The 13,187-nt window shown below is 40.3% G+C and overlaps 1 non-coding gene across 1 annotated transcript; it reads left to right on the forward strand.

Annotated features, from left to right (window-relative positions):
* Nucleotides 1-12,677: 12,677 nt before the first annotated feature.
* Nucleotides 12,678-12,851, forward strand: LOC122790188. Its single transcript, XR_006362950.1, has one exon.
* The last annotated feature ends 336 nt before the right edge of the window (nucleotides 12,852-13,187 follow it).

A 13,187-nucleotide genomic window follows, 5' to 3' on the forward strand; every position in this document is an offset into this window, starting at 1 on the left:
AGAGTGGGATATGATAACCTCTGATTATAATCCTTTGTACCCAAGAATCAGTAGTGATGGTTAGCCAGGCAGAAGGGTACAAGGAGAAACATCTCCCAACCACCTCCAGAGGAAAGAAGTTGGGCTGCTCTTCAGGAGCACTGGAAGGACTGACCAGGGAAAGAATCCCTGGACCCCTGGTTATGTGGACCCCCTCTGTCCTGAAAGGAGCATCTTTCCTGTGAGTTTCCCCCCTCTGCCTCTGGGGGAGAACTCGGCCTGTGTGTCACAGAAAGGACCCTGAGATTTCTTGAACTATATCTTCCCACTTTTTTGGTTTCGGGAGAAAGCACGTTGAGGGGAAGAATAATGGGCACCTACGGCAGAAAGGGTCATACCGTCCTATTCACATCTGGCCAGTGTGCTTTTGACTTTGGGCCCAAACAATGAGGAGGCCTTAATGGGGAGCATTAAGAAAGGAAGACTTAAAGGGTTCCGTGAAGTTGCACAAGCGCATCCAAGCATTTCGTCTCAAGACCGCAGCTGAACCCGCTGCTCTAGCTGCTCCTTCTGATGCATGAGATATCAGTCGCATAGAGGAGTTAGATATAGATTCAATGGTGGCCAGCTGAGAGGCCACTTTGTCACAGACTTCATCAGACATGGCACCAGCCAAGGTTTCAGAGAGGTCAGAAACCAGATCGCTCTGAAGCCTGGTAAAATGTGCCATATAATTCAGGGACCTGATAGCAAAGGTCACTGAAGCAAAGGTGCGCTTCTCTATCCTGTCCAGGGCCTGGGAATCTTTGTTAGGCAGATGGACAGTCTGGCTTTCTTCTTCTGCCAGATCCTTTTTTGTTGCAGCCACCACCACCAAAGCATCCACAGGAAGACCTTTGGACCAATGGGGATCCAAAGCAGGAGGGGACAATATCTTATCTGGCCTCCGGGGAATATCTTCAATGGTATCAGGAGCCTTCCAAGCACACTGCACGATGAGACGGACAAGTTCATCAGCAGGTGGAGTAACCCAGGAGGTAGGGAGCCGGGTGTGAAAGGTCTGCAGGAACACAGATTCCTCAGAGTTCAGATTAGAGGACTGCCAGTCACCTCTCTATTTCAGGAATTTGAGGATATCACCAAAGGATACCTCAGAGGGTGACCAAGGGGATCCTTCCCCCTCATCAAAATCTGTGTCTTCGGTGAGGGACTCCTCGGTGGAGTCCATGTGCTTCCTCTTACATGATCTTTTCCAGTGGACTTCCTCAGTGGGAGAAGCTGGGGAAGACAGCGTAAAAGGGGATTCCTGAGGGAATATGTCCTGCGGCCCCTGCACCCGGTGTCCGCTAGGTGCAACTTGTGGAACCAGTGTACCACAGGAAGGTGGAGGTAAAGACAGTCTGGAATCACCGGCAGCAGTGAAAGCCTTCTCCATCAGTTGGAAGGCTGGTCCACCCGAAGAGGAGTGCATGTCTAGGACAGGGGTCACCCCTCCCCCTAAGTGGCTCAACCTGCCGACCCAAAGTCCCCAGATGGCTGCGGAGCAGCAAACTATGCATGTCACAACTGACATCCTGGGTCATAGCAAAACTTTCCTGCCACAAAGGCAACTGTGGTTCCTTTTTGAGATCCATAAAGGGAACCACAGAAGGGAAAGACTGTGCTATATCCATGGACTTCAAAGGCAATGAAGGAGAAGAATAAGAAGGGGTTTTGGAGATGGGTGATCACCTCCCAAAGAAGGATAGTTCCTGAGGGGTGGGATACCTCTGGCCAAGAGTACCTTTTCCACAAGATACAACACATCATGTTTGGAAAGGTTTCTAGTGGACCTCACAGAGACTGAGGGAGAAATAGGCCTGTCCACAGAAGAGGCAGACTCAGTGCCCATCTCATCTGACTGCACCAAGGACAACGGTGATGAGAGAGACTGGACTACTGTTGTCTGCACCAAAGAAGTAATTGGTGCTGAGGTCATGGTCTGCACCAACACAGGGATCAGTGCCAAAGCTGGAACCGACAAGACAGGAGTCAACAATAAAGGCATCAGTTCCGATGAAGATCTCAGAGCCGACGTGGTCAAGGTCTGCGCCGACTGAATGGTCGGTGCCGATACAGTGGTAATGGTCTGAAACAAGGAGCCCCTCGGTGCCGATATATAGAAGGCTGCAGGAGAAGACGGAGCCGAAATCACTAATGGAGCCGAAGGCCTCGGTGCCGAAGGTCTAAGCACCGAAAGCACTGGGGCTGACTGAGAGAGCTCCGGAGCTGAAACTTTAGCCTTTTTAGGTTTTGGTTGGTGGGAGTCCCCAGCCAGGGATGAAGGCAAAGGTTTAGCCTTAGTAGGAACATCCAAAGTTTTCTTATGGGCTCTAGAAGAGGTTGAGGCCTCTGACCCAGAAATAGCCTCTGAAAAGGGAGATTTTAGAAGTCCCTTCAGTAACAGCTTGCTTTTCCTTTCTAATAAGGTTCTATTAGAAAAGTTCTCACAAATAGTACATGGTGGGTCAACAGACAAGTGGAAAGCTCCCAAACAATAAACACACAAAGAGTGTGCATCAGAAGTAGGCAGTTTGTGTCCACAATCAGAACACCGCTTAAACTCCAGACTACCTTTCTTATCTGCCATGACAGTAAAGTAATTAATAGAGAAGGTACCAGCAATGGTACAAGAGAGTACCCGAAGGTATGAGAGAAAAGAGAAAAGGATTACCAATGATGGTAAAGAGAGAATACCTTGCGGTAAAAGAAGCAGAAAAACCTGAAGAAATTATGAACGCTAGATGCGATAGGGTAAGAGACAATAAAATATGAACTTTCCTGACAGAAAAGTAATCTGTAAAACTATTAAACAACAATTGAATGTACTTAGTGCAAGAGAAGTAGCTTGACATGACCGAATGGCAACGCGGCAAATGAAATCTGAGGTAACAGGGAGAGGGGGGTTGTGGGTAAGAGCTTAGCTCGAGAGTTTGAAGCTGACACAAGCTTGGAAAATGGCCGGCTCGGTTCCGAGCTCAGAACCGATACCCATGCATAAGGAATGAACGAGGATTAACGATATCAGATTTGATATTGCAGCATTGTTCCTGTGATACAGCCTCTAGATCTCCGAGGAATTCAGACGATGTTTCTGTTGCAGAACATGTCTTCACTTCTGTTTCTGTTCCTGATGATGTTCCAAATGTCCCCAAAGTTGAACATTCAACAGAGACAGTCCATTTGCTAGACCTAGTTCTAATTTCTGTGTCACACAATTTGGTCGTATTTCCAGACCTAGTGTGAAATACACAGCCACCTGGACATAATTGCCTATATGCATTTAATTCTATATAATTGCATGACAAAGAATTATTTTGTATTAATTGCATGTCAACTGATGTCATCAATAATGCATGACTATTTCTCAAAGCGGGAGGATGTAGAGTAGTGTGTGTGTGCTGTACCTTTAAGAAGCATTTCAAGGACAGCACGTGCATATAAATAGCAACCAGATGCTAGCTTCAGTGCCATTTTGAGAGTGCAGTGAGCATGTGTGTGTGATAGCTAGTTTGTTTATAAGCTTATCCAAGTTAAAGTTATTAAGCCTCAATCCTGATGTGTTTGTACATAATAAAGCTGCTTGAACAGAACCCATGAATGCTTGTCTATTTTATCCTGACGAGATGAGCGACACCTCCTTATTTTAAAGGCAATTAATTATCAGGGGGATTTCTAATTTTGAGGTTTCCAGTCTAATCCATACAGAAGTAGATAGGTGTCCAAGGGAATTGGATGTAAGGTTTTCAAGACCCTCCAGGTTATCAGTCTTGTGGTGTGGTAGGAAGGGTAGGCTGGTTACATTTACTTTATACAATAAATAAATAAATCTGATTTAAAATTGCAGCAAAACTATAAAGAGTTCTCTCAGCTTGTAGTTGCAAATACACTGGTATTATGTTATTTGTAGCAGGTGGACCCCCACCTTATTTATTTATTTTATGAAATTGATTGTTTCAGGGAAATTATTCTGAGTTCTGGCAGTGCTGTGTTTGTTAACATTTCATTCCCTTTTTCTTATAGGTATTCCCTCCCTCCATGTGTTGAAGGATAGATGGCAATGACTAACTCCTGAGGCTCAAGACCTTTCTCCTTTCTTCATACTTGGACGTGGTTCATGGTCATGACAGAAGCCAGTTACTTCACATAATGTCTCTGCAGCCAAAACTCCCAGATATAGAACCTGGAATGATGCTGATAGCAGTGTAAACATTCTAGTACCAGTCCGAGAGTTTGGAACCTGGAAAGATGCTGATAGCAGTGTAAACATTCTAGTACCAGTCCGAGAGTTTGGAACCTGGAAAGATGCTGATAGCAGTGTAAACATTCTAGTACCAGTCCAAGAGTTTGGAGCTGGAAAGATGCTGATAGCAGTGTAAACATTCTAGTACCAGTCCGAGAGTTTGGAACCTGGAAAGATGCTAATAGCAGTGTAAACATTCTAGTACCAGTCCAAGAGTTTGGAACCTAGAAAGATGCTGATAGCAGTGTAAACATTCTAGTACCAGTCCGAGAGTTCGTTCAAGGAAGGTAAGGTAAGAGGTCATTTTTTGGTCAGGGACTCCCCCTTGCCTTTTTTTAGGGATCAGCCAGTTGATGATTACTTCTCAGAATTCTTATACATATTTCATGACGACGGTAGGTCTAGGATTTTTGACAGTTTTAGAAAGGAACATTAGAGCCATACTAGTGCCGTCTTCCAGTTCTCCCTAGCAATCTTGCCCTAGCATGGCTTCTTCTTCAGTGACAGCACAGACTTTGAACACAGCTTCATTCCCTGACAAGAATATCATGTCACATGTCTCAGCTCTCAACCTAGCTTAGTTGCTAGCTCCAATGGCCACTGATAGCTCTGCTAGATCCACTCTTTTCTGGTCACATATTACAGCACATATTCCCTTGAATGTCAAAGAGAAAGCTATTTGGGGTTATTTCATAAGACATCTTTGATTTAATCGACATTAAAGACATTCAACAAATTCTTGAGGTTGACAGTTTTGGGTATAAAGACATATTTGCACCACTCAACGCCCCTGGTAAGAAGGCAACAGCCAAGTCAGTGTACAGGAACTGGAAAAATTGGGCTCTGTGTTTTGCAGTCTACATGGCAATTCACATAGAATAAGGAAGTGAGCAAAGCCTCCCCAGTTTTAGCTTATTTTCTAACCATTTGGGAAGCCCATCACATTCATTGGGGGTAGCTTGGTCTTGGCATGACTAGCAATTTAGGAAATTAAAGACAACAGACAAGATGCTTATGTGGGATCAGTGACATGCAGACATTTGGCTCAGCCTTATGCTGGACAAACCTTTTTTCCCTGAGAAATGACTTATTTTCCAAGAACCAAGCAAAGGTTACATTTTATTGGGGTTTCAACAATGGGAAATGTCCATGACCCACCTCTGCTCCCACTGTGGGAAAGATCACCCTGCTGGTAGGTGTGGTGTGAAATCAGGTCAACCCACTACAAACCCCACCTCTCCTTTAAGTGATAAATGTCCGACCAAGAGTCACAACAACCTGGTCAGAAGCATTCTTTTCATGGCCAAAGAAGAAATCTTTCACGGGTTCAGTTTCTTCTTGTCCTTCCCTGATCAGATAAGATAAACTTGCTACCCTACTTATGGAGTATCCCAACATGAAGGCCGCCTCTTTTCTTGTCAAGGGTTTTTCTCAGGCTTCACCACTGAGTCTTTGGTGTCTTTAAATTACAACATAGTTCAAAACCTGTTGTCCATTAAATTGTATGGGCAAGTGACTCTAAAGGAAAAACAGTCTTCGGCAGGGAGGATCATCAGCCCATTTTCCCTCCTTGGCCTGCCTACAAAATACCTCCATAGGCTTATCCTCAAAAAAGAAAGAAGGGGAATTCCATTTAATTCATCACTTTTTGCACGCAGCTGTTTTTTCCATCAACAATTTTATAGACAAACAGCAACCCAAGGTACACTACACGTCTCTACATCAGACTGCATAGGCCATTAGGGAATTTTCAGATCCATGGGTATGTAAATTAGATATCCAGTCTGTATTTCATCTACTGCCCATTAAAAAGTGAGATTAGTATTTGTTAGGCTTTCAGTTTAAAGGGATTTTTTTTTTCAAAACTTCCATGTCCATGGGCTGTTCCCTGGGTTGTGCAGTTTTTAAATCTTTAACTTCTGTTTTGCATTGATGTTGGCAGCAAAGGACTCAAGACAAGCAGCCATTCACTACTTAGATGATTACCTGTTAACAAGCAAAAGGCAGTCTGGGGCCCAAGAAGGCATAGCGATTTTCATTCAGCTTTGCAATAAACGTAAGGTTCCCTTGGCCAAAGAAAAACTAGAATGCTTCTCTCAGGCAATTTCTTTTTCAGGGCCCCTTACTGATGGTCCAGCATTTGCTTTCAAGATCCTTCCAGACATATTACTGCACCTCACCTCAGATCCTCAAATCACAAGTTTTAAGGGGCTCACAAAGCACAAATTGGGAAGTCATGCAGTTGCATGTGCTGCTAAACTTTGCTTGCAAAGCCATCGCCCCAGGCAGGCCTTTCCTCAGATCCTTAGCCAACCTGCTGAAGGGCAGTAAATGTAAAGACCACAAAGTCATAATTATGGGGTGGATTAAGGAAGACTTGCATCTGGGAAACAACTTCTTAATTGCAATAGAGTCATGTTCAAGCAGAGTCAGTGAGTTTCATCAGTTGTGTTGTAGCTTTTCATAGATTCTGCAACAGGCATAGGTATGGGTGGCTGTTTCCAAGGGAGGTGGTTTACAGGAAAATCGCCCTTCCTTGGTTGAAACAAAGATTGAAAGACATTACTTTTTAGAGGTTTTTCTCGTCCAGGTAGACACTATGATTTGGAAAGAACATTTTAGGAACAGCATTGCTTCCATTTACTCTGACAATCTATCAGATCAGTTTGAGTTTTTCTGGTCACCATGTATCAAGGCATAGACAATGGCATAGCTGACAGCTTATCTCACTTTCAGTTTGCAAGCTGGCTTCAGATGTGTCTCCCTTATGGAACCCCCATTCCTTTAGAAGTTTGGCTCATTGGCAAAGATTAACTTTGCCTCTCTTATCAAAGTCTTAGGCTTTGAATACCAGCAGGGTTTATTCCACACCCTTACACACCTTCAGTCCTTTTTACAAGAGTTTACTCCAATCCCTACAGACACTGGGATCTTTCTTTATGGTTACAGTTTATAGCACATAGGTGATTGTTCAGGACCATTCACTCATGGGTTGTGAAAATTATTAACCGTAAGTAAAACTATTTATTCTGTCAGTTCTTTCCTGTACAGCTGAGTCAGAAATGACACCAGAGTGGCATTTGTGACCATTTTCTTCATATGAAAATTCAACAAACACTGTTCCAGGATGCACCCAGCACCCTGTGAATACACCTTTCAAAGTGTTACAGGAAGAAAATACTCATTCCAGTCAATTGTTAAATGCAGTCATGTACATGTATTTGTGCATATGTAGTAAAATATGAAAAGCAGAAAATTCATGTGTGGCAAATTCCAAAAATGGCACAAACTGCAGTGATACAATGTACATGAAGCAGGCCTACTCATGTGAATTATTTATAAACCTCCACTGATAAATTATGCAGCCTTCCCTGGATAAGGTCAACAGAATGTTCATTCACAGCATGTACTGCTGATTTCAGACACATCAGCAACATTGAGACATTGCATAATGCAGAAGAAATGCTCTCTTTTTTCTTTATCACAAATTAACTACAGAAAAGCTTCTCAAGATTAAATAGTGCAGTAGGTTTTTAGATGGAACTGGACCTGAAATTCAGTTCTTAAATAAATTTTTGAAGTCCGCAAACAGTTCTCAAATTCTTTGCTCGAGAATCAGGTGGGTATGACAAAGGACAACATTTGGAACAAGTTTAAATATTAGAGTAGTACTGTATTTCACTTAAAAGTTAATACAAACATTTTTCATCAGCAGGCATTCTTTCCATTGTAAGAAGTATGAAACTCTAATTTCTGGCATTACTGGATAACTTTAAGTGTTTGCGATTTACCAGAAAATCAAATATTTTACAAGGGACAAGACAAAAATATAAAATAAAATCAAGGATGTTATGCAAAATCAGGATAGTTGCATACATCTGACAAACTATGATTAAAAACTTTGACTATGACAGCAGAAGGTCGTGGCGATGAGGAGTCTGGATTTCCATGCTACATACCTCTGTAAACACTCACTCCCTCAAGATCATTAAAAAGCAGGTGCAGATACACTTACTTATAGTATAGTATTGACTCAATTCCACAGTTTGTGTTTGAAACTTATTTTACTGTAAAATGATTTGGTTTGTCAGGATCTTCTGCCCAGTTCTTTATGTAGATAATGATTCATAACTTACAAATCAAACTATACATATTTTTTTTAAACTTACAAGATTATAAAGCACAGATGCAAAGGCCTTTTAGCACAGTTTTGTTTTGATGGATTCGACAAACTATATTAATAGAAATAAAATGGAATGTTGCCTGTTTCACAAAATTTCAGAATCCTGAGTCACAATCTTAATTTACAATAAAGCAGCAGACAGTGTGGACCATCTCTGCTCAGTGCATTCATTTCAATGCTGGCATTTATTTTCTAGCAAACACTGCACAGATGCAACAATTTGCATATTAATACTTCAGTATGCGGGCTAAGGTCAAATAAGCCTGTTACATTTGGTTAATAAAATAAAAACATCACAAAATTGGAGCTTTCAAAGAAGGCCTTTGAAAATTTACATTATATAACAGAAATGAATACTGCAAAAATCATGTAGAATTCTTTCTATACCTCTCCCCTATCTGTTGCAATTATAACCTATTTTTTGCATACTCCCATTTCATCATCATCTCATATATTGCACAGATTTCTTCTGCATCACTTGTCCCTTTGTCCCTAAGCTACTGAATTGCTCAGCTCATGTTCACCACAGGTGCTCTTAACAGGTCCCTTAGACCCAAGTGGTGAGACAGAAAGCAGCTGTGTACAGGACATACTGTGACAACGGTTGTTATTACTGATTCAACTTTTAGGAAGAAGCATGAAACCCCGTATGACATAGTTGAAATTTCAGTGTTTCGAGATGTATAAACAGTCATACAGCTCCACCAGACCTGGATAGGAAACAATATTCAGGCTGTTCAAAGCCCAGCACCTTCTCATGCAATAAGCAGGAGAATAGCAGAGCAGAGACTAAACACTGGCACTGTAGAGGCACAGACAGAGAAATAAATAAAACAGGATGCGGTGAGCAAGTCCAAGTTCAGTGATTCCTGCTAATTGTTAGAAATTGCACAAAGCATACCACCACTATTAGAACATGTTAACTTAAACAGTCACTTTTATACATAGCCCTGCATAAGTAAGTATATATGTAAATCAAGCTACCTTAAATGAAAACTTTGTTAATCAAACTGACATGGCAGACATTACTGTTCATGAATATTTAAAAGGCTACTTTCTGAAGGCAGCACATGGTTTGAGCACTAGCCGAGTGTCACTTTTATCTGCCATCCTGTCTGACTGTTATTTGTACATGTTCAGACTTGGGGAGGATAACAATATATGTGCATATCTATCTATTTATGTATCTGTTTAGTCAATAGAAATATATACACACACATAGATATACATATATGTACAAACAGATACAAATTCAACTTAGTAAGCCTAACTGCCTATGTATAACACTGAAGATTTACTAACAATACCAGACAGCAAATGGATGACTTTCTTTACACTGTTAACAGAATATTACAGAAAAAAACAAACTTCTGAGAAAGTTCAGGGTCTTCATAGAACATACGTCAGACATGGAGAGCATCTTTAACATCAGCTGATGTGGTTTCTGAGAGATGCACAGCAGGCCAAACTAGTCATGCCAAAACTGAAAACAATTATTTGTATTGGGTTGGGAGAATGCAGAACATATTTTTTAAATGCTGTTGTAATCTCAGAGTTGGTTCAAATATGTATGGATATAACCGAGTCACAACTAAACATAGTTGTCCCCCAATGACATTTTAAATATTTAGTTTCATGCAAAACTGAATTTGAACTAGCATGTTTTCATTTATTTAGTTGCAACCCACAAAAATTCCCCTAAAAACATTTTTATTTTTACGTCTTTTTTCTCCCACACTAACTTCAAGCTCCATGGACTCACCATTGACCATTATCCTCCATTCATTCCTTAACCATTAAATGTTTGAGCATGAAATGCCCAAAGTTGCCATACTGTGGGGACAGAATTTATCTTTTTTAATGTTCAGAATCAAGATCCTATGTATTTCATGCCTTCACATGTAATTGTGTCAATACAAAAAGCAATCAAGTTTCCAATCATATGTCATCACTCCAGACATTTACTTTAACAAGCCATGAAATGCATGTTACTAGTCCAGGAGAATTCACTCAAAACAGAGAAAAACACCAAAATAAAAGTAGAAGTCACAAACGGCAGACAAGAGGTGATAAATCCCCAAAAAAATAGGTTTATTAGTCCACAGGTTTAAACGCTTTCATCCCAATCAAATCACATAAGGAACTTCATCAGATACAAAGTTTTAAAATTTAAAAGTCAAATCAATAGACTTGAATAGGTGACATCACTTCCTATAACATATTTAAAAGGAAACTGGCAAACAAAAGATATCATTACTATTTACATGCAGCCGTAAGACATAAGACACACAAAATGCAACAATAAGCACCAAAGTAAAATGCACAAGACGCATAGAGATATAAGAATTTTTCAAAATACTATAAAAATATATATAAATAAGTATATAAAAAGCAGTTGTTATAGTATTATATTCTATCCACACCCCATCAATTAATATGCTTTGAGCCTAATAAATAGGACAGCTAGTACATAACATATTTCAAAAACATTTTTTTTTTAATTTAAGTTAATATTCTTAGATTGCATACAATGTATCAAATCAGTAGCAAAAGCAGTGCTAATAAATGTAAAAAATTAATACACACAAATAATATTTTTTAAAAAATGAATTATAATATTGATATTAATTCATAAAAACAATTGTGTATATTCATATAGTTCATCTTTTGAGGGCTTTCAGTTTTAATAAACTACTAATGGACAAACTATCATTAAGGCCAGGCCAATGTACAGTGTTCAGTCTGAGTTTAAAACTGAAAGCCCTCAAAAGATGAGCTATTCATAAATATTCAATTCTCTATATACACATATGTCACTGTTTTTAAACCAACCTGACCAGATGGTATTGCTGCTGATGACGTTGGTAATAGCCAATGTCTACACCACCTCTGATTATTCCAGTGCCATCACCTTCTGAGTCATAGTCATCCCCACAAATGGAGAGAAGATATTCCTCATTTGGTGTTAATGGGATTACTGTTAGAGGTCATGCCCACTACTCGTGCAGCCAGTTGCATTCTGCCTCAGCTTGCTTCTAGCATGTTGTATCTTATATCATTTGCCATCTTCTTGAACTGTGTTAATATGCAGTTTCTTCCAGTGAATGCAGTAATGTCCAGGACAACATAATTCTTTTGTCTTCTTGTTTACTCCCCTTTATAAAAAAGATGTTTCCCATATATCCTAAGGGCTGCCATGGCTGAAGTTGTCCTTTCTCTGCCTTGATCCCTGGTTTTGCAGCATTACTGCCTATAAAAAAATGCCAGATTCATAAACCAAAAATGTTTGATAGAAACATCAGTCAAATAACCCAACAATGAAAGTAAATCTGCCATCCTCCTTTAAAAAGGTTATGCAACAATATCTCATAAATCTATAGGTAGTCTATCCGAGTCAAGTTATGCTTATAGTAATGTCTGCAGGGGTCTATATCAGCATGTTGAATGCTGAAAATGCTGAAGTCAATTTCATCAAACTAAAATGTTCGAAATCTCAGAAAAGCGAACTGACGGAACATCGATTTCTTTCACAGGGAAATCAATCGGTGTTCTGTGCAAAAAAAAAATAAAAATTTAAATACTTTAAACACTCACCTCCCCTACTTAAATATACCAACTCCGAGACCACAGCACAGTGGAGGAAATAGCAAACTCCGATGACGGCCCTCCGATTTCTTTCCCTGGGAAAGAAATCAATGTTCCGTCAGTTCGCTCTTCTGAGAATTCGAACATTTCAGTCCGATGAAATTGACTTTGGTGTTTTCAGCATTCGAAATGCTGATAGGAACCCTGTCTGCAGTATCATAAATACATTTACAACAGTAAAGCAATCACTTTATTAACAGATTCATCCTTCCTCTCGCCCTACTGTCATGTATTCATAACACTCAGAAATCTCCTAGACACACATATGTTCATTCAACAACACATCCTTACTGCTTCAGTGCTTCACAATTAAAACACAATCACTAAATGACACCAAAGTAAATGATTTTCTCAGTAATCACTAATCATTTCCACTGCCATTGTAATATCCCCATCGTATCAGTAAACGGAACATTTCAAGTTAACTCATTCATTTTTCATCAGTTGAAGAGTTTCATATTTATTTATTTAACATTTGTTTACCAGGAAAGTCCAATTGGGACAGAGCCCATTTTAAGCAGAGGCCCAGGGAGAAACGCTCCAGATGCATGTCTTGTGAGAGGAAACTGGAGCACCCATAGGAAACCTATGGTCTGAGAGACAGCAACTAGTGTTTTAGACCCTGATGGGTTTAGTCTGATACCAGACTGCTCAACTCTGACCAAAAGTCACACTTGAGTGGATCTTTGATTTCCTCATGCAGTTGCAGGTGTGAATATGGTAGCAGTTACCTGATGTTCATGTATGATGCTGCGCACACATCATGGAATATCACTGACTTTACTTTTGTTACAATGTTAATACTTGTTTCAGATTCTCAATCAATTTTATTGATTTATAACTTTTGCTGGAGTTGACTTTTGAAAGTCCTTTTGGCTGCTTTGTTACAAAGTATACAATTAACAGAACATGCTGGAGGGACAGATTCATCTCCCAAAGACTGCCCATACTCTGGAATAAGCTTCCCATTCATGTGAAGCAGAGCACCTTGCTGGCCGTCTTCAAGAGAAATCTTGACGAGTGGATGGCTAAGAGAAAGTTCACTTCAGGGATCATTCCAGTTGCCCTACTGGAAAGGGGCACTATGAACTAACATCA

Source organism: Protopterus annectens, chromosome 15.part0 (genome assembly GCF_019279795.1).
Source record: "Protopterus annectens isolate FY-2018-M chromosome 15.part0, PAN1.0, whole genome shotgun sequence".
NCBI classification, from domain to species: Eukaryota; Metazoa; Chordata; order Ceratodontiformes; family Protopteridae; genus Protopterus; species Protopterus annectens.